Below are 23,122 nucleotides of genomic sequence, written 5' to 3' on the forward strand. Positions count from 1 at the left end.
TCTGTCTCCATGGGATAGGAATCACCAGACCAGCCCCTCTCAGGATGGTTGTCTCTGCTGGCAAAGTAGCCGGTGGAACCCAGAATGCAGCTCTCGTGGGCTGAGACCAATAAAGACCTGCGCTCTAAGGCCCTTTACCCACAAGTCCCCACCGGCTCTGGGCTCTGGACTGGGGCTGACCCTGGAGGGTGTGCTTACGTCTCCTCCGGTGTGCTGGTTGCTGCTCAGCTGGGAGGGTCACCCAGCACCTGACCACTCCCTGTACCTGCTTGGTCAGCCTGTGCCCCGCAGCCATCCCAGACAACAGGGTATCACTGAACCCCATTCCTGAGCAGTAGCCTGACTGGGGCTGTTATAACCTGAGACCCAGAGAAAGCCCCAATTCCAGCCTGCTTAATCTCTAACCCCACCTGCCCCAACCCCAGCCTGCTCAATCTCCAACCACACCTGCCCTAACCCCAGCAGCAGACCTAGGAGGCGGGGTTGCAGGGCCTGGCCCCCACAGAGGCACAGCATTTGGGTTTCTATCCTGAAAACAGCTTTATGCTTTTTGATTACACAAATGCTCCAGGCTCCTTGTAAAAAACAGAAAGGTGGACTCAACACTCAGGTGCCATTTTTGCAGGTGTCTGTGTGTGTGTGTGTCCCAGCAGAGATGTTGGCATGGCTCAGGACTGCTGCCTTCACCTGCCTATTCACCTGCAGGTATCCTAGCTCCCCAGAGCCACCAAACACTAACACCACAGTGGGCATCTTTAAAGAATAGGAAGTGATTTTCTCACCCGTCTGGAAGCCAGAACTCCAAGCCGAGGTCTCAGCTTCTGTCCTTGTGGGTAGCCCTGGGTGTACCTTGGTCCTTTGGCTTGTAGATGATTCTTGAGTGACATCTGTCTTCCCCTGTATGTGTGTGCATGTTCGTGTCCCTTCTGCTCTTCATGTGACTCAGAGGTGGTAAAGTTTAAGGACCTCATCACTAGTATGACCTCAACTGATTGACTACATTTGATTGTCTCATGAGAGATGATTACATCACATCATGCTGCAAAAAAACCAAAAACCCAACCAGACCTGTTGCCATTGAGTTGATCCTGACTCATAGTGACCCTGTAGGACAGAGTAGAACTGCCCCATGTGACTTCGAAGGAGCACCTGGTGAACTGGAGCTGCCCACCTTTAGGTCAGCAGCTGTAGCTCTTAACCACTACGCTGCCAGGATTTCCCTACATCATACTACCAAACCCAGTGCCTTCGAGTCGATTCCGACTCATAGCGACCCTACAGGACAGAGTAGAACTGCCCCACAGAGTTTCCAAGGAGCACCTGGCGGATTCGAACTGCCGACCCTTTGGTTAGCAGCCGTAGCACTTAACCACTACACCACCAGGGTTTCTTACATCATACTAAAAAAACAAATTTTTGTTTTGTTTTGTTTTTACATCATACTAGATTACATTAAATGCACAGGTGTAAGGGTTAGGATTACAGCACATATTTTGGGGAACACATTTTGACCCATAAAACCAATTTGACACAGATGTCTTTCCAGACATTATGTGTGAAAAAACCTGGTTTTAAAAGGTTTTAACAGCCGTGTTTTATCTGACCCATCCTCTGTCGACAGACATTTTTGCTGGTTCCTCTTTTGCTACTGAAGCAAGGCTGCCAGCATGTCTCTGTGAATATGTCTTTGCCTGCTTGGTGACTGTTTTGTTGTGATAACTCCTCGGAAGAAGACATCCAAGTCAAAGGGCACGTGCAGGCAGAGGTGCGGGGAGGGCACGATGTTCTCACTCTCAGGGAACTCTCGTCTCCAGGCGGTGGGCATCAGAGAACAGCTACACTGACCCTCTCCTTCCCCAGCCACAACCAGGCCCATCAACTAGACTTTGGCCTCCCTTTCTCTTTTCTGTAAAGTGGAAGTTTCACCATAATGATGCCTCAGCAACATGGGGGCCATGAAGAGGCTCTGAGCTTTGAGGGGCGCCAGCCACGGGCTGCCCCACAGCCGGGGGGCACGGCTGAACTACTGAGAGCAGGAGGCGGCCCAAGTCTCCCTGGATGCTGACTGGCCTCTGTCTCCTTTGCACCCAAACCCACCTCCTGACCGGTCCAGTGGGGGAGGTGGGGGGGGCAGTCCTTGGGAGAGTCAACAGCTTTGCCATGTCCCTTAGGGCTGCTCAGCACTGGCCTCCGTGGTGCTCCCCACCCCCCGTGTGTCAAAGCTCCTCAAGCATCTTTAGTCCCCAAGACAGAGGTCAGGCCTAGGGGCTGGAACCTCAGGCCCCACTCTGCCTGCCTCTGGTTTCCTGTCCCCAAACTCCCTCCCTGGCCTGGAGGGGACTCTTCCTCTCCTGGCCTGGCCTGCCTGAGGCGTTTACTCCTCTCACGCCAGTGTCTGGGGGCCTAGAGAGTGCAGGAAGCCCTGTCCTGGGAACATGCCAGCCCTGGGCTGCACCCCTCCACTCTGGAAGGAGGAGAGTGAGCTCCAGGCCTCAGCCCACCACCCCCCTCACAGTGGCTCCACTCAGGCTCCACAGGAAGCCCCAAGGGAAACAAGAGCTTCCCTGGGTGGGGAGGCCAGGAGGGTGGCTGTGCCTCACAGACACTAACAAGGATATCCCAGTGCTCAGCATCCAGAGGACAGTCTGAACAAGGCTGATAAACAGTATCCAGAGATGCCAGGGGCCAGGGCTCCGGGGACGTGTGGGATGTGAGCATGCCACGAGCCTCAGTCCTGGGGACAAGAGCAGGCGCCCTGACAAGGACAGCAATCGCCCTTTCCAGGGGCTACAGTCCCAGGCCCTACCCTGGACTTAGGGCAGGACCTTGGGGTAGTCCATAGGCTCCCTCACCGCCCTGAACTCCAGGCAGCGCATTCTGGGGGTATGCATCATTTTCCCCAGGGACCTGCCTGACATGCCCACGCCCTGCCCCCCCCCCCTGGGTGGGGCCTTGAACTCCAGCAGCCCCAAATCAATCTAGGCTCACTTTCCTCTTCCTCGCTTGCCTTTGGAATGTGCCAGGGACGGAGCGCCTCAGATGCTGTAGGAACCCAGACCAGGGCCAGGAAGTCTGCCTGGAGGAGGCAACACTGAAGATAAGCTGTGAAATCTCGTGGGCGTTTTCTAGGCTAGAGGCAGATGGGAGACAGCAGCCCAGCTTCAGGGGGCCCTCCTCATGTGTTTGGGCTGCCCGGCGAGGCACCTGGCTTTCCAAGGCCTTTGCCCCGAGTGGCTGGTTGAGGCATCTGCGGGGCCCAGGCCCTGCCCTCAGGCCCTTGTGGAGGGTCATGGGGCAACCAGGAGGCCTGCTTGGAGGAGGTACCCCCTTCTTATTGCTCTCTGCAGTCCTGCTTTGTTCTAATGGCACATGTTGTGAGCACAGGCCTTCAGGGCTTCGTAAATCAATTTTACACAATTGGATTCAGGAGCCAACTGGATCTATTAAGGATGAGGTCCGGCACTCAGAGGCCACACTATCCTTGGCTCTATTCAGCCAGCACGGTCCGCCTGAAGCAGGACCTGAGACCATGTATAATTCAACACTTTCCCAAAGTTACAAGAAACTGGGGAAATTCATTTTAATACATTTTAATTAACTCACTATATCTGGAGTATATCATTTCAATAGTTGTTGTTAAGTTGCCATCAAGTCAGCTCCAACTCATGATGACCTTACATACAACAGAAAAAACGTTGCCCTGTCCTATGCCATCTTCATGATCCTTGACCTGTTTGAGCCCACTGTTGTAATCACCGTGTCCATCCTTCTCATGGAGGGTCTCCCTCGTTTTTGCTGACCCTCCACTTTGCCAAACGTGATGTCTTTTTCTAGTAATTGGGTTCAATATGTAATTAGTATTAATGCATTATTAGAGATTAAATAGTCAAAGACACACCCCTTTTTGTGGCAGTCTTCAGCATCTGGTATATTTCCCACTCAGCACACTATGCAAACCAGCCACGGGCCAGGGCTGGGTCCACATGTGGGGGTGGCCGCCATATTGTACAGGGTGGCATTCGACAACTATACTCCAGTTTAACGGAAGGGCTACTGACTGACGTCCTAGAGCTCTGTTCTGAAGAGTAAATGAGCTGCTGGAGTCACAGAGCTCCTATTGAAGCTTTCCTGCTGGACACAGGAGTGATAACATCCAAAGGCTTGAGGGTGAGGTGGCACCTGGGTGGGCAGACAGAGGAGATAATTGAGCAGAAGGTAGACTGCCAGTCTCAGTGAGCTTGGGGGGAGAGAAGTGTCACCCCCAAAGAGCACTAGAGGGTGTGGCTCTGATGCCCAGCTCAGGAAGCAGGGCTGCTGGCAGGGAAGTTTCTGTGCAGCAGTGAGGGCCGAGCAGGAGGAGCCCTGGCCACCACAGCTAACTCCGCGACCTCAGCAACGTTCCGGGACCCCTCTCAGCCCCATTTTCCTTACCGAAGGGGACCCCCTTGGTATGCGACATGATGCTGGGGTGAGGCTGTGGTCTGAGCTGTGTGCTGTAGGGCCGCGCGCCTGCGGCTGTCATCAGGGCTGGGAGAGAGATCCGCCTTCACACCCTTGACAGTGATCAGAGCCTTTCTCCTTGCTCAGTTCCTCTTGGGGCCTGGGGTGGATCCCGCAAGCTCTATGCATTGACCTTCGCTCCACCCCTCTGAAGACTTGCTGCTCAGGAACCCAGCCAGGAAAGGGTGGAGCCCCAGGGCCCCGTGGGGCCCCAGGCTGTGTTCCAGGGAGCTGGTGGGATCTCGGGGCGCAGGGCGGAGGTGCAGGAGGTCACGTTGTGCCCTCAGTCCTGGGTCAGCTGGAGAACTGAGCACGCAGCACCCCGCCCCCAGGAGGAGGCTAGGAAGCACTGTTGGAAAACTGGGAGTCCTAGAAAGCCACTCCCTGTGCACTGTGGTTTGGGCAAGGGCCCTGGTCCACAGAGACGCAAGTCCTGCCCAAGAGCCATCAGCTCCCCCTCAACCATGCCTGTCTAGAAGCACAGCACACTAGCAGTTCCTGCAAGAGGAGACCCCGGGCTCCAGAAGACCCCTTCTGCTGCACTCAGGCCCAGCCGCACCCATCTCTGCTGGGAGCCTCGGGGACCCTCCCTCTGTCGTCCTGGCCCAGGCTCTGCCGGCCTTGTGTTACCTGAGGAAGGTGCTGGGCACCGGGCTCACCAGACCAAGGCGGGCAGGAGAGGGAGTGGGCCTGGGACCCCAGAGACAGTCTCTTTGCAGTGAAGATGGAGCGCCTGATGATGGGCTGTGGGGCTGCTCTGGCTTCTTGCTGGGTTCTGGCTGGAAAAGGCAGAGTCGCTGTTCCTAAGCAGGTGTTGAGCTTTGAGTGAATCTTTTAATTACCTTCAGGGTTCCGCTAATGAACCCAGGCTCATTCTCGGGTTGAAAGGTGAGGAAGCGGCTGCCGAGCTGGTAGTTGTACCATTTACCGTCAGCTGCCACATCTTGGGCTATCCACGCCACCTGCGGGAGAGGGCTGTGCTCTTGCAAAGCAGAACATCTCTCTCAGGCTCTCTCAGCCCTCTAGCAGAACCTGGGAGAGGGCTTTTATTAAAAGGAATTGATCGAAATGGTGCATTATTTGGGTACATCATGTTAAAAATCATGATAGTGCATATCGTAAAGTAACTTTTTCACTTGACTCACATGTCACAAAATAAACAGTTTAATTAAATTCATTTGTGGTTCAAAAAAATTAGTCATGCATTTTCTGTTCTTAGTATATATATACATTTAAAATTTTTTTTTGTGCTTTAAGTGAAAGTTTACAAATCAAGTCAGTCTCTCACATAAAAGCTTATATGCACCTTACTACATACTCCCAATTACTCTCCCCCTAATGAGACAGCCCGCTCCCTCCCTCCACTCTCTCTTTTTGTGTCCATTTCACCAGCTTCTAACCACCCCCCACCCTCTCATCTCCCCTCCAGGCAGGAGATGCCAACATAGTCTCGAGCGCCTACCTGATCCAAGAAGCTCACACCTCATCAGCATCCCTCTCCATCCCACTGTCCAGTCCAATCCCTGTCTGAAGAGTTGGCTTTGGGAATGGTTCCTGTCCTGTTCTCAACTATATTTTAATGTAGCTCTAAAGAGTATCAAAACCTTAATTCCAAAGCTGTAAATGGGAATGCCTGCCTGAAAAATCCAAGAGAAAACGAGAAGCAATCTTTTTCAAATCTTAAATGTATCTTTAGATTAGCAGCATTTCTATTTACAAACCACATCCACTTTGAATATGTGACAGAAAACAATCCCATTCCTCATAACAACGCAAAGGGTTAAAATATCTAAGAATGACTTTAAGACAAATGAGTGACTGACGTTAAAAGAATAGCAAACTGTGTTGAAGGAGGTGTAAGAGCTCTCAAATTAATAATAGACCTATTTTTGATATTGACATATATTAATTTTATAACCAATAAAAACTTTCTACCAAAGGAAGAAATGCATTGTATATCAGAATATTACCAATACCACTAGTTATATATGTCTATTTAATCAAGCAGCCAAAAAAAATAAATAGAAAATGCATAAATATGTCTAAAAAGAAAAATGAAATGTCTGACTTCCACTGGTTTTCCTTACCAGACTTGAATTATTCTTAAACCAAAAAAACCCAAACCTGTTGCCGTCCAGTCAATTCCAACTCATAGAGACCCTATAGGACAGGAAAGAACTGCCCCATACAGTTTCCAAGGAGCGCCTGGTGGATTCGAACTGCCAACTTTTTTTTTTTTTTCATTAGCAGCCACAGCACTTAACCACTGATGCCACCAGGGTTTATTCTTAAGTTTTAATAAATGGTAAATTAAAATAGTGCAAACGGGTTACGAGGCATTTCCAAGCCTCTGGATTACAACTCTACCCAAGCCATTCCTGTGTTTAGGAGTGAATGTGTTCCAGTAATTTGTATTTGTTTAAATTGAGGGATTGCAGACTAGAAATAAGTGCGTATTTGAAGCACACTGCTTGTTCAAAGAGGAGGTGGTGCCTAGGGGCCTAGACGGCGTGAGAGGATGGCCCATCTGCGGAATGGAGCTGTGGTGGTGCTCAGCCACTAGCTCACTGGGCTTGCGTTGAGGGCTCCTTTAGGAGTTGTTCCCAGATGTATGAAAAATTTATCTCAGAGATTGCAGTCGTCAAATCTCTGTTCTTCCTGTTTTCCCAATTCAGAAAAATGAGCTCTAAAATATTGTTGGGTGACTTCAGCCTCTATGCAAGAGCGGACGCTCGTGGATGTTACCCACCGTCAAACATGGTGAGATAAGTACAGTGACAATCACGTCTGTCAGTGTGTCCTACTGTGGCGGCTTAGTACATGTCGCTGGGATGCTGGAAGTTACGTCCCCAGTGGTTCAAAGGCCAGCGGGGTCACCTACGGTGTACAGACTGCAGCAGAGCTTCCAGACTAAGGCAGACTGTGAAGAAAGGCCTGGAAATCTACCTCTGAAAATCAGTCGGTGAGAACCCTATAATCACAAAAGAATATTGTCCGATATGGTGCTGACAGATGAGTCCCTGAGGTTGGAAGAACTCAAAACACACAGTGGCCGCAACCATGGAACTGAGCATACGAACGACCGCGAAGATGGTACGGGACTGGACAACATTTGGTTGTGTTGTGCCTGGGGTCACCACGAGTCAGAGCTGACTCAACAGCACTTACCAACAACAGTGACAATACACAAAATGTCCTTCCTAAAATGTCCTCCCACAGTAGTGTGAAGTATTGTGAAGTAGTGACATGGACTTTTCTACTTTTGATACTTGATGCTTGAGGTGTGGTTCAGCTCCATCCTGAAGACGGTGAACAAGTTTCGTGAGTTTGCATGTCTGCTCTCTATGCTTAATGCCTTCCTCGAGGCGTGTGGATGCTTGCTCTCTCATCCCCCGGGCCCCAGTGCTGCCACTACTTTGCAACTCGCCCTGAGTCAACCTCCCAGAATCCTGTGTCCACCTTCCTTCACTGCCGGTGTGAACCTCCGCGGTTCCCTTGTGCTTCCTCCAGAGAATGTGCTGCCCTCTGGGGAGGAAGGGCAGATGACCGCTGGGAGACAGTCCTCTGGGATCCACATGCACACCGTCCAGCTGGCTCCCTCTTCCCGAGACCCCTCCACCACTCCTCACTTTCACTCCTTCAGTGTCAAATTCCGGGAGTGAAGAGTCTGCCGGGAGTCACCATAGCTTCAGTCCCTGCTCGCCCCTTCACCCCACATGGATGTTAACAGTGTTCTCAGCCCAAACAGAAAATGAGCGCCACCTGCCAAAGGTGATGTTGGAAACTCACTACTCAAAGTAAAATGCGAATATAACAAAACAGTGTCTTCTCATTAAGACCCGTCAACTTAGGGGGATCATTTACTCATTTGTTCATATACCCATCCACCCATCCTTCATTGCCAGTTAGGGCTGGAGTCTCCATATGTGCCTGGCAAGACGCTTCATGTTCCCAGTCTGACAAACAGAACAGACTTCGCCCACAGGCAGAATCCAGGGGAAGAGAAGAGACCCACACTCACAAAACAGCAGTGATTGCAGCTTAGATTCTCATGGGGGTTTCTTTTAAAATAATGTTAGGATAGCTTCTGGACACTTCTAGAGATTGGAATAATGCACAGGGGACATGAATCTCTCTGAAGCAGATTTATTAAATACAAAGTTTCAAAACAGAAATTACAGCGGAGCTGAGAATCCTTGGAAAACCGAGCCTGTTGGCTGCCAGCACTGGCAATGCCGATTATTGAAGTAAGAGTTGGCACTTCTTTAAAACTCGGCCATCCAAGGAAAATAGCAGCATTCTGGCTTTTCCCTGAAAATGAGTGGAAACAGCGTTTGCCGCTTGACAACTTCACTGAGCACTGCCAGCTCGGGGCGCGACTCTCCATGGTCTCACAGACTTGGCTTCAGTGCTCATGTGAGATTCTTGGGGATTCTGGAACCTGTTCTGTCTTTGGGCTGAGGCTCAACCTCTCACCGGGAGTGTCTCTTAGTAGGTCTGCTTGGTGGCCAGTGCTCACCTGGGTCACAGGTGTGCCGAGACAGCCTGCACCATTCTGTGGAAATATCTTATCCACCTTTGTGCCGGGGAGGCATTAGCTGCCATCTGTCCACAGGCACTTTGCCTGTATCTGACCTCAGGGGCAAACCTAAGGCTTCACTGTGAGAAAAAAAAAAAAAAAAAAGGACCCACAACACGCGCTCCATCCTGGGACCATAAGAAAATTCCAGAAGGACTCGGGGCTCCAGATTGCAAGGCAGAGCCTGGGCGGGGTCTCCCCAAAACCATGGGGAGCAAATATGACGCCATTAGTTTGCGGAGCAGATTAAGAACAGACCAGAAGAGGAAATGCTGAGGGCCTTGGAAGGCCAGATGGGGGGACTTCATAAACCAAGGGGGTTTGGTCGATAAGAGCTCACGGGAGCTATGCTCTTCGCTGCGTGGAGGTGTTCCTGTCCCTGATTCCCTGCTTTGCAAGTCACTTGCTGGGACGGTTACGGCCCTTTTGGTGGAGCAGGAAGGCACATCTGACCCCTGCAGCTGCCACCCTGTATGCTTGGGGAAGATGCTCAGAGCAATCTCCTTACCCAGGCACCCTTCCTAGAGCCCAGGCACAGGCCAAAATGTTCTCTGAGCTCCTTCCCTCAGAGGTCATCGTGCAAAGCTGCTGTAGGCCAGGCATTGCTCCAGGCTCCAGAGATGCCAGGCCCTGGCTTCCTCCTGGCCCGGCTTCCTGGATGGAGATGAACCCGTCTGTGCTGTGTTAGAACCAGTCAGTGAGGAGCAGCCAGCGCTACTATGTTTCCAGATTTGTAATATTTCTCACTCCTTTCTCAAGAGTAAAATCCCACAGACCTGGATGCTGTTTCCTGAGATATTGTTACGATTAAAGGCCACACCCATCATCTGAATCCCTGAGGGCCAGTGTAATTTAGAATTTAGACTGATTCCTGGAGTTTAGAAAGTAGATAGCCAACATTTATCATTTTGTTCACTTTCCGGTCATGCCCCTCGTGCATGGCCACCACCCGGCCCTTGGTGCAGGCTTGTAGGTTGCTATGATGCTGAAAAAGTTTCACTGGCACTTCCAGGCGAAGACGGACTGGGAAGAAAGACCCGGAGATGTAATTCCAAAAACCAGCCCCTGAAATCCCTGTGGCTCACCATGGTGTGATCCAGAACTCATCAGGCCATTAGATACGTTGTTAGCTGTGAATTTTTCATAGGTGCACCTTATTAGATTTACAAAGCTCCCTTTCATTTCTAGTTTGCTGAGAGCTTTTATCATAAATGAATGTTGAGTTTTTTCAAATACCTTTTCTGAATCTATCCATCTGATCCTATTCTTTTCCTCCTTGATCTATTAATATAGTGACGTATGCAGATTGACTTTGGGGTATTAATCCAACTTGGCGTGCGGTGTTATCTTTTTGCATACTGAGATTGGCTGATCTTTTGCTAAGGGGGTTTTCATCTGTATTCTGAGGCAGCAAGGTGCTGCTGTGGACAAGTGGGCTTTGGAGTCACAGCCGGGGTTCGGTTCTTGGCCGTGGTGAAGTTGGGCCAACTATGTCATCTCAAAGCCTCTGCTTTCTTGTATGTAAAACCAGACACATCCCTCATAAGATTGTTGTGAGGACTAGGAAGAAGAAAAATAAAGCCCCTCACTCACAATTGGTGCCGGCAAAATGATAGCCATTACTAAGGTGATGGATGAGGAAAGTGCCCAAATAATTGTGGTGGGAAACACTCCCTCTCCTTGGTAAGGTTGAGGTGAATAATACATTCCCCAGTATCTTAACATTGGCATAACTACCTCTGGCTGAAGCGACAGAGTCCAGCTACTCACAAAGAGCACGGCCCCTCTCACTGTGAGTGTGCTCCCAACTGTCTGCAAGGAAATGATTTCACATGAGTTACTTAACCTCAGGGTTTTTATGGACAGTGGGATAAAGTTGGCCTACCTGGCAGGAACGTTGAATATTAAATGATGGAAAAGCACTTTGCAGCTATGAAGTGCTGTATCTGTATACCAAGAGATGACTTTTAAACGCGCTGTGACTGTGAGAAATCCCAGCTGCAGACCTCTGAACCCATAAATAAATTGGTTACTCTTTTAAGCTAAACAATGATCTGATATTTACTGGCTAATGCACTGTCCTTTCTAAAAAGGTTACAACACATTGTTGTTTAACAAAAGACTTGGGCCAAATTCCCCTCCTGGGAGTCCAAGCACAACTGGCTAAGTGGGCACCTGGCTAAGTGGCTGCAATTAGCAGAGGTTGGCTCCTCCTAGGGCCAATGTCAGAGAAGAGGAGGAAATAGAGCTGGCTCTGGCGGCTTCCACCTCGTCACCATAGGTGAAGGGGGTGGGATCCAGACGCTAGGTGGGCCAGGCTGCTCCTGAAGCCAGGAAACCAGAGGGGGAAAAAAAAACTAAACCCATTGCCGTCAAGTCGATTCTGACTCATAGCGACTCTTTAGGACAGAGTAGAACTGCCTCATAGGGTTTGTCTGCAAGGCTGTAATCTTTATGGAAGCAGATCACCAGGTCTTCCTCCTGTGGATCGGCTGGTGGGTTTGAACTAGAACCTTTCACTTGGCAGCTGAGTGCTTAACCACTGAGCCACCAGGGCTCCTGAAGCCAGGTAAGCGGGCTGTTAAACAACTTCTATCATTATTATGTATGTATTTATTTTTTTGGCAAAGGTAACACACAGACATGGAGAACACTCAAAAGGTAAAGAAAGGTAACCACGGACAAGAACACCCCTTCTGACCCGATTTCATGAACGTGGCTTTTACATGGGTGACTTGCTCAGTGATCTAGTGCTGCTGTCACAGAAATGCCACAAGTGGTGGCTTTAACAAACAGAAACTTTTTTTCTCACAGTTTAGGAGGCTAGAAGTCCAAATTCAGGGCGCTGGATCTAGGGGAAGGCTTTCTCTCTCTGTTGGCTCTGGGTGAAGGTCGTTTTCTCTTTGAGCTTCTGCTCCTGGGTGATCTTCCTGTGGCTTGGCAACACTCTTCCCCCATCTCTACTTCTCTTGCCTGCTTGTTTAATCTCTTTTATATGTCAAAAGAGGTTGACTCAAGATACACCCTCCTCTAATCCTGCCTAATTAACATATCAAAGACAACCCGTCCTCAAATGGGATTATAACTACAGGCGTGGAGTTTAGGATTTACAACATGTATTTTTGGGTGACTCAATTCAAGCCATAATGTCCCACCCTTGGCCCTCAAAAAATTCATGTCCTTGCCACGTGCAAAACTCATTTACCCCATCATATAGCGGAAGTCTTAAATCGACTCCAAGTGCAAAATCTCGTCTTCTGAAACATCTAAATCAAATATGGGTGAGACTTTAGGCGTATCCCATCCTGGGGCGAAATTCCTTTTCATCTGTGAACCTGTGAAATCTAGATACAAGTTCTCTGTACAATGCTAGAACAGGCACAAAGTAGACATTTCCATTACAAATGGGAGAAATTGGAGGGAAAGAAGGGTTAACAGGCACCAAGCAAGTCCAAAACCCAGCAGAACACATTATATTAGCTCTTAAGACTTGAAAATAATCCTCTCTTCTCTAAGACTGTTTATGCAGTGGCCCTGCCCTCCAGACTCTGGGTCTTGGCCACACCCTCTGGATTCTGAGTGGAGTCCCCTAGGCCCTGGGCTTCAGCTCTGTCTTCTAGGCTCACTGGGATGGCAACTCTTTTCTCTTGGCTTTGGGCTGCACCAGTTAATATGATTATTATTCAAATATACACATCAACCACTAATGCCAAAGAGGAAGAAATTGAAGATTTTTGCCAACTTCTGCAGTCTGAAATTGTTCAAACCTGCAATCAGGATGCAGGATAATTAATCATGCAAATGTTGGAAACAAAGAAGAAGGATTGGTAGTTGGAAAATATGGCCTTGGTGATAGAAATGATGTTGGAGATCAACTGATAGAATTTTGCAAGACCAACGACTTCTTCATTGTAAATACCTTTTTCGACAACATAAATGGTGACTGTACACATGGACCTTGTCAGATGGAATGTACAGGAATCAAATCAACTACAATCTGTGGAAGGAGATGATGGAAAAGCTCAATATCATCAGTCAGAACAGGGCCAGGGACTTACTGCAGAACAGACCATCAATTGCACATATCCAAGCTGAAGTTGAAACTGAAGAAAATTAGAACAAGTCCACAAGAGCCAAAGTATGATATTGAGTATATCCCACCTGAATTTAGAGACCATCTCAGGAATAGATTTGAATGCATACCCATGGTCATTGCAGTATTACAATAGCAAAAAGATGGAAACAACCAAGGTGCCCATCAATGGATGAATGGATAAACAAATTTATAGTATATTCACACAATGGAATACCACGCAATGATAAAGAACAACGATGAATTGGCAAAACATCTCATAACATGAAGGAATCTGGAGGGCATTATGCTGAGTGAAATTAGTCATTCGAAAAAGGGCAAATATTTTGCTTGACCACTATTATAAGAACTCTAGAAAAGGTTTAAACACAGAAGAAAACATTCTTTGATGGTTATGAGGGTGGGGAGAGGGGGCAGGAGAGGGGTATTCACTAATTAGGTAGTAGACAAGAATTATTTTAGGTGAAGGGAAGGGCAGCTCACAATATGGGGGAAGTTGACATGACTGGACTAAACCAAAAGCTGAGAAGTTTCCTGAATACAACCAAACACTTCGAGGGAGAGTAGCAGGGATGGGGGGGCGGGGTCTGGGGATCATGGTTTTGGGGGACATCCAGGTCAAATGGCATAACAAAGTGTATTAAGAAAACCTTCTGCATCCCACTTTGGTGAGTGGTGTCTGGGGTCTTGAAGGCTGGCAAGTGGCCATTTAGGATGCATCAATTGGTCTCAGCCCACCTGGAGCAAAGGAGAATAAAGAACACCAAAGACACAAGGAAAATATGAGCCCGAGAGAAAGAAAGGGCCACATAAACCAGAGACTCCATCGGTCTGACACTGGAAGAACTAGATGGTGCCTGGCTACCACCAATGACTGCCCTGACAGGGAACAAAACAGAGAATCCATGATGGAGCAGAAGAAAATTGGGACACGGACCTCAAATTCTAGTAAAAAGATCAGATGTAGTGGTCTGACTGAGACTGGAGGGTCCCCAGAGGTCATGGCCTCCGGACTCTCTGTTAGCCCAAAATTAAAGCCATTCCCAAAACCAAATCTTCAGACAAAGATTAGACTAGACTATAAGACATAAAATGATACTGGTGAGGAGTGTGCTTCTTAGCTCAGGTAAACAAATGAGACTTGTTTGGAGGTGAGATGAGAAGGCAGAGGGTGACAGGATCTGGTTGAATGGACATGGGAGATACAGGATGGAAAGAGGGAGTGTGCTATCACATTGTAGGGAGAGCAACTAGGGTCACATAACAATGTGTGTATAGGTTTTTGTATGAGATACTGACATGAATTGTAAACTTTTACTTGAAGCACAAAAAAATAAATAAAAAAAAGAATAGATTCAACATGTTGAATACTAATGACCAAAGACCAGACGAGATGTGGAATGACATCAAGGACAGCACACATGAAGAAAGCAAGAAGTCATTAAAAAGACAAGAAAGAAAAGACCAAAATGGATGTCAGAAGAGACTCTGAAACTTGCTCTTGAATGTTGAGTAGCTAAAGCAAAAGAATAAAATGATGAAGTAAAAGAGCTGAACGGAAGATTTCAAAGGGCAGCTCTAGAAGGCAAAGAAAAGCGTTATGATGGCATGTGCAAAGACCTAGAGATAGAAAACCAAAAGGGAAGAACATGTTTAGTATTTTTCAAGCTGAAATAACTGAAGAAGAAATTCAAGCCTCGAGTTGCAATATTGAAGGATTCTATGGAGAAAATATTAAATGAAGCAGGAAGCATCAAAAGAAGATGGAAGGAATACACAGAGTCACTGTGCCAAAAAGAATTGGTTGACGTTCAAACTTTTCAGGTTGTAGAATATGATCAGGAACCAATGGTAATGAAGGAAGAAGTCCAAGTTGCACTGAAGGCATTGGTGGAAAACAGCACTCCAGGAATTGACAGAATACCAATTGAGATGTTTCAACAAAGGGATACAGTACTGGAAGTGCTCACTTGTCCATGCCAAGATATTTGGAAGACAGCTACCTGGCCAACTGACTGGAAGACATTCGTATTTATGCCTAGTCTCAAGAAAGGTGATCCAACTGAATGCGGAAATTATTGAACAATATCATTAATATCACACGAAAGTAAAATTTTGCTGAAGATCATTCAAAAGCAGCTGGAGCAGTACATCAGCAGGGAACTTCCAGAAATTCAAGCTGGGTTCAGAAGAGGATGTGGAGCCAGGGATATCATTGCTGATGTCAGATGGGTCTTGGCTGAAAGCAGAAAATACCAGAAAGATGTTTACCTGTGTTTTATTGACTATGCAAAGGCATTCGACTGTGTGGATCATAACTAATTATGGATAACTTTGCAAAGAATGGAAATTTCAGAACTCTTAATGGTGCTCATGAACACGTACATAGACCAAGAGGCAGTCATTCGAACAGAGCAAGAGGATTCTACATGGCTTAAAGTTAGGAAAGGTGTGTGTCAGGGTTGTATCCTTTCACTATACTCATTCAATCTGTATGCTGAGCAAATAATCTGAGAAGCTGGACTATATGAGGAAGAATGAGGCATCAGGATTGGAGGAAGGCTCATTAACAACCTGTGTTATGCAGATGACATAACCCTGCTTGCTGCAAATGCAGAGAACTTGAAGCCCTTACTGACAAAGATAGATCAAAGACCACAGCCTTCAGTATGGATTACACCTCAACATAAAGAAAACAAAAATCCTCACAACTGGACCAATAAGCAACATCATGATAAACGGAGGAAAGGTTGAAATTGTCAAGGATTTCATTTTACTTGGATCCACAATCAACAGTGACGGAAGAAGCAGTCCAGAAATCAAAAGATGCATTGCATTGGGCAAATCTGCTGCAAGAGACCTCTTTAAAGTGTTGAAAAGCAAAGATATCACCTTGAAGACTAAGATGACCCTGACCTAAGCTATGCTGTTTTCAGTCACCTTACACCCATGTGAAAGCTGGATGATGAATAAGGAAGACCAAAGAAGAATAGAAGGCTTTGAATTGTGGTATTGGAGAAGAATATTGAATATACTGTGGGCTGCTAAAAGAATAAACAAAACTGTCATGGACGAAGTACAACCAGAATGCTCCTTAGAAGCAAGGATGGTGAGACTATGTCCCACATACCTTGGACATATTGTCAGGAGGGATCAGTTCCTGGAGAAGGATATCATGCTTGATAAAGTAAAGGGTCAGGGAAAAAGAGGAAGATCCTCAACAAGACGGATGGACACAGTGGCTTCAAAAATGGGCTTGAGCATAACAACAATTGTGAGGATGGTGCAAGACTGGGCAGTGTTTCGTTCTATTGTGCATGGGGTAGCTATGAGTGGAACTGACTCAATGGCACCTAACAACAACAACAGTGTACATATGTGTGTGTGTATATATATAAGTATGTATATACTTTACTGGTTTTGTTTCTGTTGTACATAGGATCATTATGAGTTGGAATCAACTCGATGGCATCTAACAAGAACAGCAACATTTTCCTAGCCCATCTGAGTGGCAACCCCACCCCCCCACCCCCGGCCGGCCCCATTCTTCTGCCTTTTGGGCATGGCGGCCCAGTGTGCTCAGCTTTGGGAGGCAGCCCCATCACCCTGGCATAACTTAACAGCAGCTCTGCACTCCAGAACTGAGTTGGCAAAGATCCAACTCTTTGAAACCTAATGGGCTGTGGTCCCACCCTTTGATATCTAGGAGATCTTGGTCCCACCCTTTGAAACAGAGAAGGCCCTGCTTCCTGTGATCCTTCCAAAAGTTCTGCTGACCTTTGAGCTTCTCCAGGGTGGTCCTTTTCTTTTCTTGGAGGACAACAGATGTAGCTCCCTTGGCCTGTTTCCTGCCTATAGAGTTCCAAGAGGCAGACAGCTTTCTTTCCTTTGATTCTTTCTCTGTCCCCTTTGGTCTAAGCTGATGAGGTTTCTGCTGTGGTAGCTAGTTAGATCCATCAGTCACAGGCTTAATCTCCTTAACAAAAGATTATTTAGCCACTTCCTGGGTGAACATTCTAGGATATGTGTCCTTAGTTTGTAGAACAGAATTTTCCAAATCTTTAAGTTCTATTTTCATTTTGCATGGTTCATTTTTAAGTCCATCTCTTTCTTGTCCCCTTTTATCATAAGTGGCAAGGAGAAATCATGTGGCCCCTTTAAGACCTTGCTTAGAAATCTCATCAGCCAGATATCCGAGTTCATCACTTACAAGTTCTACCTTCCATCAAACACCTGAACATAATTCAGACGAGTTCTTTGCCACTGCATACAAAGCACCGCCCTTCCTCCACTGTCCAATCACACGTTCATCATTTCCTTTTAGAGCCTCTCCAGAAGCACATTAAACACCCACATTTCTAGCAACATTCTGTTGCTGGTACCACATGGATTCTCTAAGACGACAGAGACTTTCTTTATAGCTTACCTCACTTCCTTCTGAGCCCTCACCAGAATTGCCTTTGATGGCCACAATTCAAAAGACAGTCTCTTCAAGGCAATCTAGGATTTTACTATTTAAAAAGAAAAAAAAAAAAAATGCATTGAGTCAGTTCCAACTCATAGCATGACCCTGTATTAAGCACCTTAAAACTCTTCTAGCTTTTACCCATTACCCAATTCTAAAACTACTTCCAGATTTTAGGTATTTGTTAGAGCAGCACCCCTATTTCTCGGTGCCAAATTCTGTCTTAGTTATCTAGTGCTGCTGTAACAGAAATACCATAAGTAGGTGGCTTTGAACAACAGAAGTTTATTTTCTCACAGTTTAGGCACCTAGAAGTCCAAATTCAGAGTGCTGGCTCTGGGGGAGGGCTTTCTCTCTTTGTTGGCTCTTGGGGGAAGGTCCTTGTCTCTTTGAGCTTCCCCTCCTGGACAATCTTCATCTGGCTTGGTATCTCTCTTCCTCCATCTCTGCTTTGCTTTTTAAATCTTATATCTTGAAAGAGATTGGCTCAAAATATGCCCTCTACTAATCCTGCCTCATTAACATAACAAAGACAACCCATTCCCAAATGGGATTATAACCACAGGCATGGAGGTTAGGATGTTTTTTTTTTTTAAAATAATTTTTATTGAGCTTTAAGTGAACATTTACAAATCAAGTCAGTCTGTCACATATAAGTTTATATACACCTTACTCCATACTCCCACTTACTCTCCCCCTAATGAGTCAGCCCTTCCAGTCTCTCCTTTTGTGACAATTTTGCCAGTTTCTAACCCTCTCTATCCTCCTATCTCCCCTCCAGACAGGAGATGCCAACACAGTCTGAAGTGTCCACCTGATACAAGTAGCTCACTCTTCATCAGCTTCTCTCTCCTACCCATTGTCCAGTCCCTTCCATGTCTGATGAGTTGTCTTCGGGAATGGTTCCTGTCCTGGGCCAACAGAAGGTTTGGGGACCATGACCGCCAGGATTCCTCTAGTCTCAGTCAGACCATTAAGTCTGGGCTTTTTATGAGAATCTGGGGTCTGCATCCCACTGATCTCCTGCTCCCTCAGGGGTTCTCTGTTGTGCTCCCTGTCAGGGCAGTCATCGATTGTGGCCGGGCACCATCTAGTTCTTCTGGTCTCAGGATGATGTAGGTCTCTGGTTCATGTGGCCTCTAGTTCATTGGGCTCATAGTTATCGTGTGACCTTGGTGTTCTTCATTCTGCTTTGATCCAGGTGGGTTGAGACCAATTGATGCATCTTAGATGGCCGCTTGTTAGCATTTAAGACCCCAGATGCCACATTTCAAAGTGGGATGCAGAATGTTTTCATAAAAGAATTATTCTGCCAATTGACTTAGAAGTCCCCTTAAGCCATAGTCCCCAAACCCCCATTCAGGCATGGAGGTTAGGATTTAAAACACATATTTTGGGGGAACATAATTCAATCCATAACAGATGGCCCAACAAAACACCATCAACTAGGTGGTTTTAAACAACAGAAATGTATTATTCTCCAAATCAGGTTCTCAGCTGTGCTGATTCCTTCTGAAGGCATGACAGATGACCTGCTCCATGGCCCTCTCCTAGCATCCATGGCTGCTGATGATCCTTGGTGCTCCTAGGCTTGTGGACACATACGCCTGTCGTCACAAGGCCCCTCTCTTCTCCTGTGTGTGTCCGTTTCTGTGTCTGTTCTTCTCTTCATAAGACACCACTCAGAAGGGATTTGGGTTAGGACCCACCCTGCTCATTTAATTTGATAAAAACAACACAACCCTATTTCAAACAGGGTCAAATTTGCAGGTACAGGGGTGAGGACTTCAATGTACCTTTCGAGGACCATTATTCAACCTGTAACAGTGATGTCTATTAAAGGTGCCCTTAGCTTGTGGTCATTAAAACTTGGAGGGATGCTTTCCTCTCCTGTGGTCTCTGGGATACACTGTCTGTTTCAATAAACACCTATTTAACAGAAGACACACCTCTTGATGCTATTGCCATGGAGGTATGCTCAAAAGGGAATGGTGGTTTTGCCTAAAGCTCAATGCAAGGGAATTGCTGGCAGGGGCTCTGTCTCCTCCTCCCACAGACGGCTTTTGAGCACAGGACGTGTGGCCTGTGCGAACTGAGATGTGGTGGAAGTGCCCCTGTGGGATTTCAAAGACAGCACACAAAAAAATCTCATTAATAACTTCAAAATATTGGTTACATGTTGAAATGATAATATTTGTATTTGCTTGGTTAGAGTTACATAAAATGTATTAAGATTAACCTTAGCATTACTGCTTGCCTTTTTTTAACTCAGCCACCAGAAAACTAACATTGCAAATGTGGTTTTCCTTGTATCTCTCTTGGGCTGCGCTGGTCTGGAGCACCTAAGGACCTGTCTGACCCTCATCAATTCATGTCCAGCCCTGCCGGGCCTCTGAAGCCTCTCTGGCACTCGGGAGGAAATGCCGGACTGACTGACTGCTCGCTCTTGTACCCTATCCCCAAGTCTGTTGGATTTTCCCTCCTAAGCACTTCTGGCCACCACGTGTCTGTTAGTTTGTCATACTGTGGGGGCTTGTGTGTTGCTGTGATGCTGGAAGCTATGCCACCGGTACTCAGATACCAGCAGGGTCACCCATGGAGGACAGGTTTCAGCTGAGCTAGGAAGGACCCCACCGTCTACTTCTGAAAAGCATTAGTCAGTGAAAACCTTATGAAGAGCAGCAGAACATTGTCTGACATAGTGCTGGAAGATGAGCCCCCCAGGTTGGAAGGCACTCAAAAGATGACTGGGGAAGAGCTGCCTCCTCAAAGTAGAGACAATCTTAATGATGCGGATGGAGCAAAGCTTTTGGGACCTTCATTTGCTGATGTGGCATGACTCAAAATGAGAAGAAACAGCTGCAAACATCCATTAAAAATTGGAACCTGGAATGTACAAAGTATGAATCTAGGAAAATTAGAAATCGTCAAAAATGAAATGCAATGCACAAACATCGATATCCTAGGCATTAGTGAGCTGAAATAGACTGGTATTGGCCATTTTGAATTGGACAATCATATAGTCTACTATGCTGGGAATGACAACTCGAAGAGGAACGGTGTTGCATTCATTGTCAAAAAGAACGTTTCAAGATCTATCCTGAAGTACAACGCTGACAGTGATAGGATAATATCCATACGCCTACAAGGAAGACCAGTTAATACGACAATTATTCAAATTTACGCACCAACCACTAGGGCCAAAGATGAAGAAATAGAAGATTTTTATAAGCTGCTGAAGTCTGAAATTGATTGAATATGCAATCAAGATGCATTGATAATTACTGGTGATTGGAATGCGAAAGTTGGAAACAAAGAAGAAGGATCAGTATTTGGAAAGTATGGCCTTGGTGATAGAAACAATGCCGGAGATCAAATGATAGAATTTTGCAAGACCAACGACTTCATTGCAAATACCATCTTTCACCAACATAAATCGCGACTATACACATGGACCTCGCCAGATGGAACACACAGATATCAAACCGACTACATCTGTGGAAAGAGATGATGGAAAAGCTCAATATCATCAGTCAGAACAAGACCAAGGGCCGACTGTGGAGCAGACCATCAATTGCTCATATGCAAGTTCAAGCTGAAACTGAAGAAAATCAGAGCAAGTCCATGAGAGCCAAAATATGACCTTGAGTATATCCTACCTGAATTTAGAGACCATCTCAAGAACAGATTTGACGCATTGAACACTAGTGACCACAGACCAGACGAGTTGTGGAATGACATCAAGGACATCATCCATGAAGAAACCAAGGTGTCACTGAAAAGACAGGAAAGAAAGAAAAGACAGAAAAGACCAAGATGGATGTCAGAGGAGACTCTGAAACTTGCTCTTGAGCGTCGAGCAGCTAAAGCAAAAGGAAGAATTGATGAAGTAAAAGAACTGAACAGAAGTTTTCAAAGGGCCTCTCGAGAAGACAAAGTAAAATATAATGACATGTGCAAAGAGCTGGAGATGGAAAACCAAAAGGGAAGGAAATGCTCAGCGTTTCTCAAGCTGAAAGAACTGAAGAAAAAATTCAGGCCTCAAGTTGCGATAGTAAAGGATTCCATGGGAAGAATATTAAACGATGCAGGAAGCATCAAAAGAAGATGGAAGGAATACACAGAGTCATTATACCAAAAAGAATTAGTAGATATTCAACCATTTCAAGAGGTAGCATATGATCAGGAACCAATGGTACTGAAGGAAGAAGTCCAAGCTGCTCTGAAGGCATTGGTGAAAAACAAGGCTCCAGGAATTGATGGAATATCAATCGAGATGTTTCAACAAACAGATGCAGCGCTGGAGGTGCTCACTTGTCTATGCCAAGAATATGGAAGACAGCTTCCTGGCCAACCGACTGGAAAAGATCCATATTTATGCATATTCCCAAGAAAGGTGATCCAACTGAATGTGGAAATTATAGAACAATATCATTAATATCACACTCAAGCAAAATTTTGCTGAAGATCATTCAAAAACGGCTGCAGCAGTATATCGACAGGGAACTGCGAAAAGTTCTGGCCGGTTTCAGAAGAGGACGTGGAACCAGGGATATCATTGTTGATGTCAGATGGGTCCTGGCTGAAAGCAGAGAGTACCAGAAGGATGTTTACCTGTGTTTTATTGACTATGCAAAGACATTCGACTGTGTGGATCATTACCAACTATGGATAACATTGCGAAGAATGGGAGTTCCAGAACACTTAATTGTGCTCATGAGGAACCATTGCATAGATCAAGAGGCAGTTGTTTGAACAGAACAAGGGGATACTGATTGGTTTAAAGTCAGGAAAGGTGTGCGTCAGGGTTGTATTCTTTCACCGTGCCTATTTAATCTGTATGCTGAGCAAATAATCCGAGAAGCTGGACTAGATGAAGAAGACAAGGGCATCAGGATTGAAGGAAGACTCCTTAACAACCTGTGTTATGCAGATGACACAACCTTGTTTGCTGAAAGTGAAGAGGTCTTGAAGCACTTTCTAATGAAGATCAAGACCACAGCCTTCAGTATGGACTGCACCTCAACATAAAGAAAACAAAAATCCACATAACTGGACCAATGAGCAACATCACGATAAAGGGAGAAAAGACTGAAGTTGTCAAGGATTTCATTTTACTTGGATCCACAATCAACAGCCATGGAAGCAGCAGTCAAGAAATCAAAAGAGACATTGCACTGGGTGAATCTGCTGCAAAGGTCCTCTTCAAATTGTCGAAGAGCAAAGATGTCACCCTGAAGACTAAGGTGAGCCTGACCCAAGCCATGGTATTTTCAATCACATCATATGCATGGGAAAGCTGGACAATGAATAAGGAAGACCGAAGAAGAGTTGACGCCTTTGAGTTGTAGTGTTGGGGAAGAATATTGAATATAACATGGACCGCCGAAAAGAATGAACAAATCTGTCTTGGAAGAAGTACAGCCAGAACGCTCCTTAGAAGCAAGGATGGCGAGACTGCGTCTTACATACTTTGGACATGTTG

The sequence above is a fragment of the Elephas maximus genome, chromosome 16 (genome assembly GCF_024166365.1).
Source record: "Elephas maximus indicus isolate mEleMax1 chromosome 16, mEleMax1 primary haplotype, whole genome shotgun sequence".
Lineage (NCBI taxonomy): Eukaryota > Metazoa > Chordata > Mammalia > Proboscidea > Elephantidae > Elephas > Elephas maximus.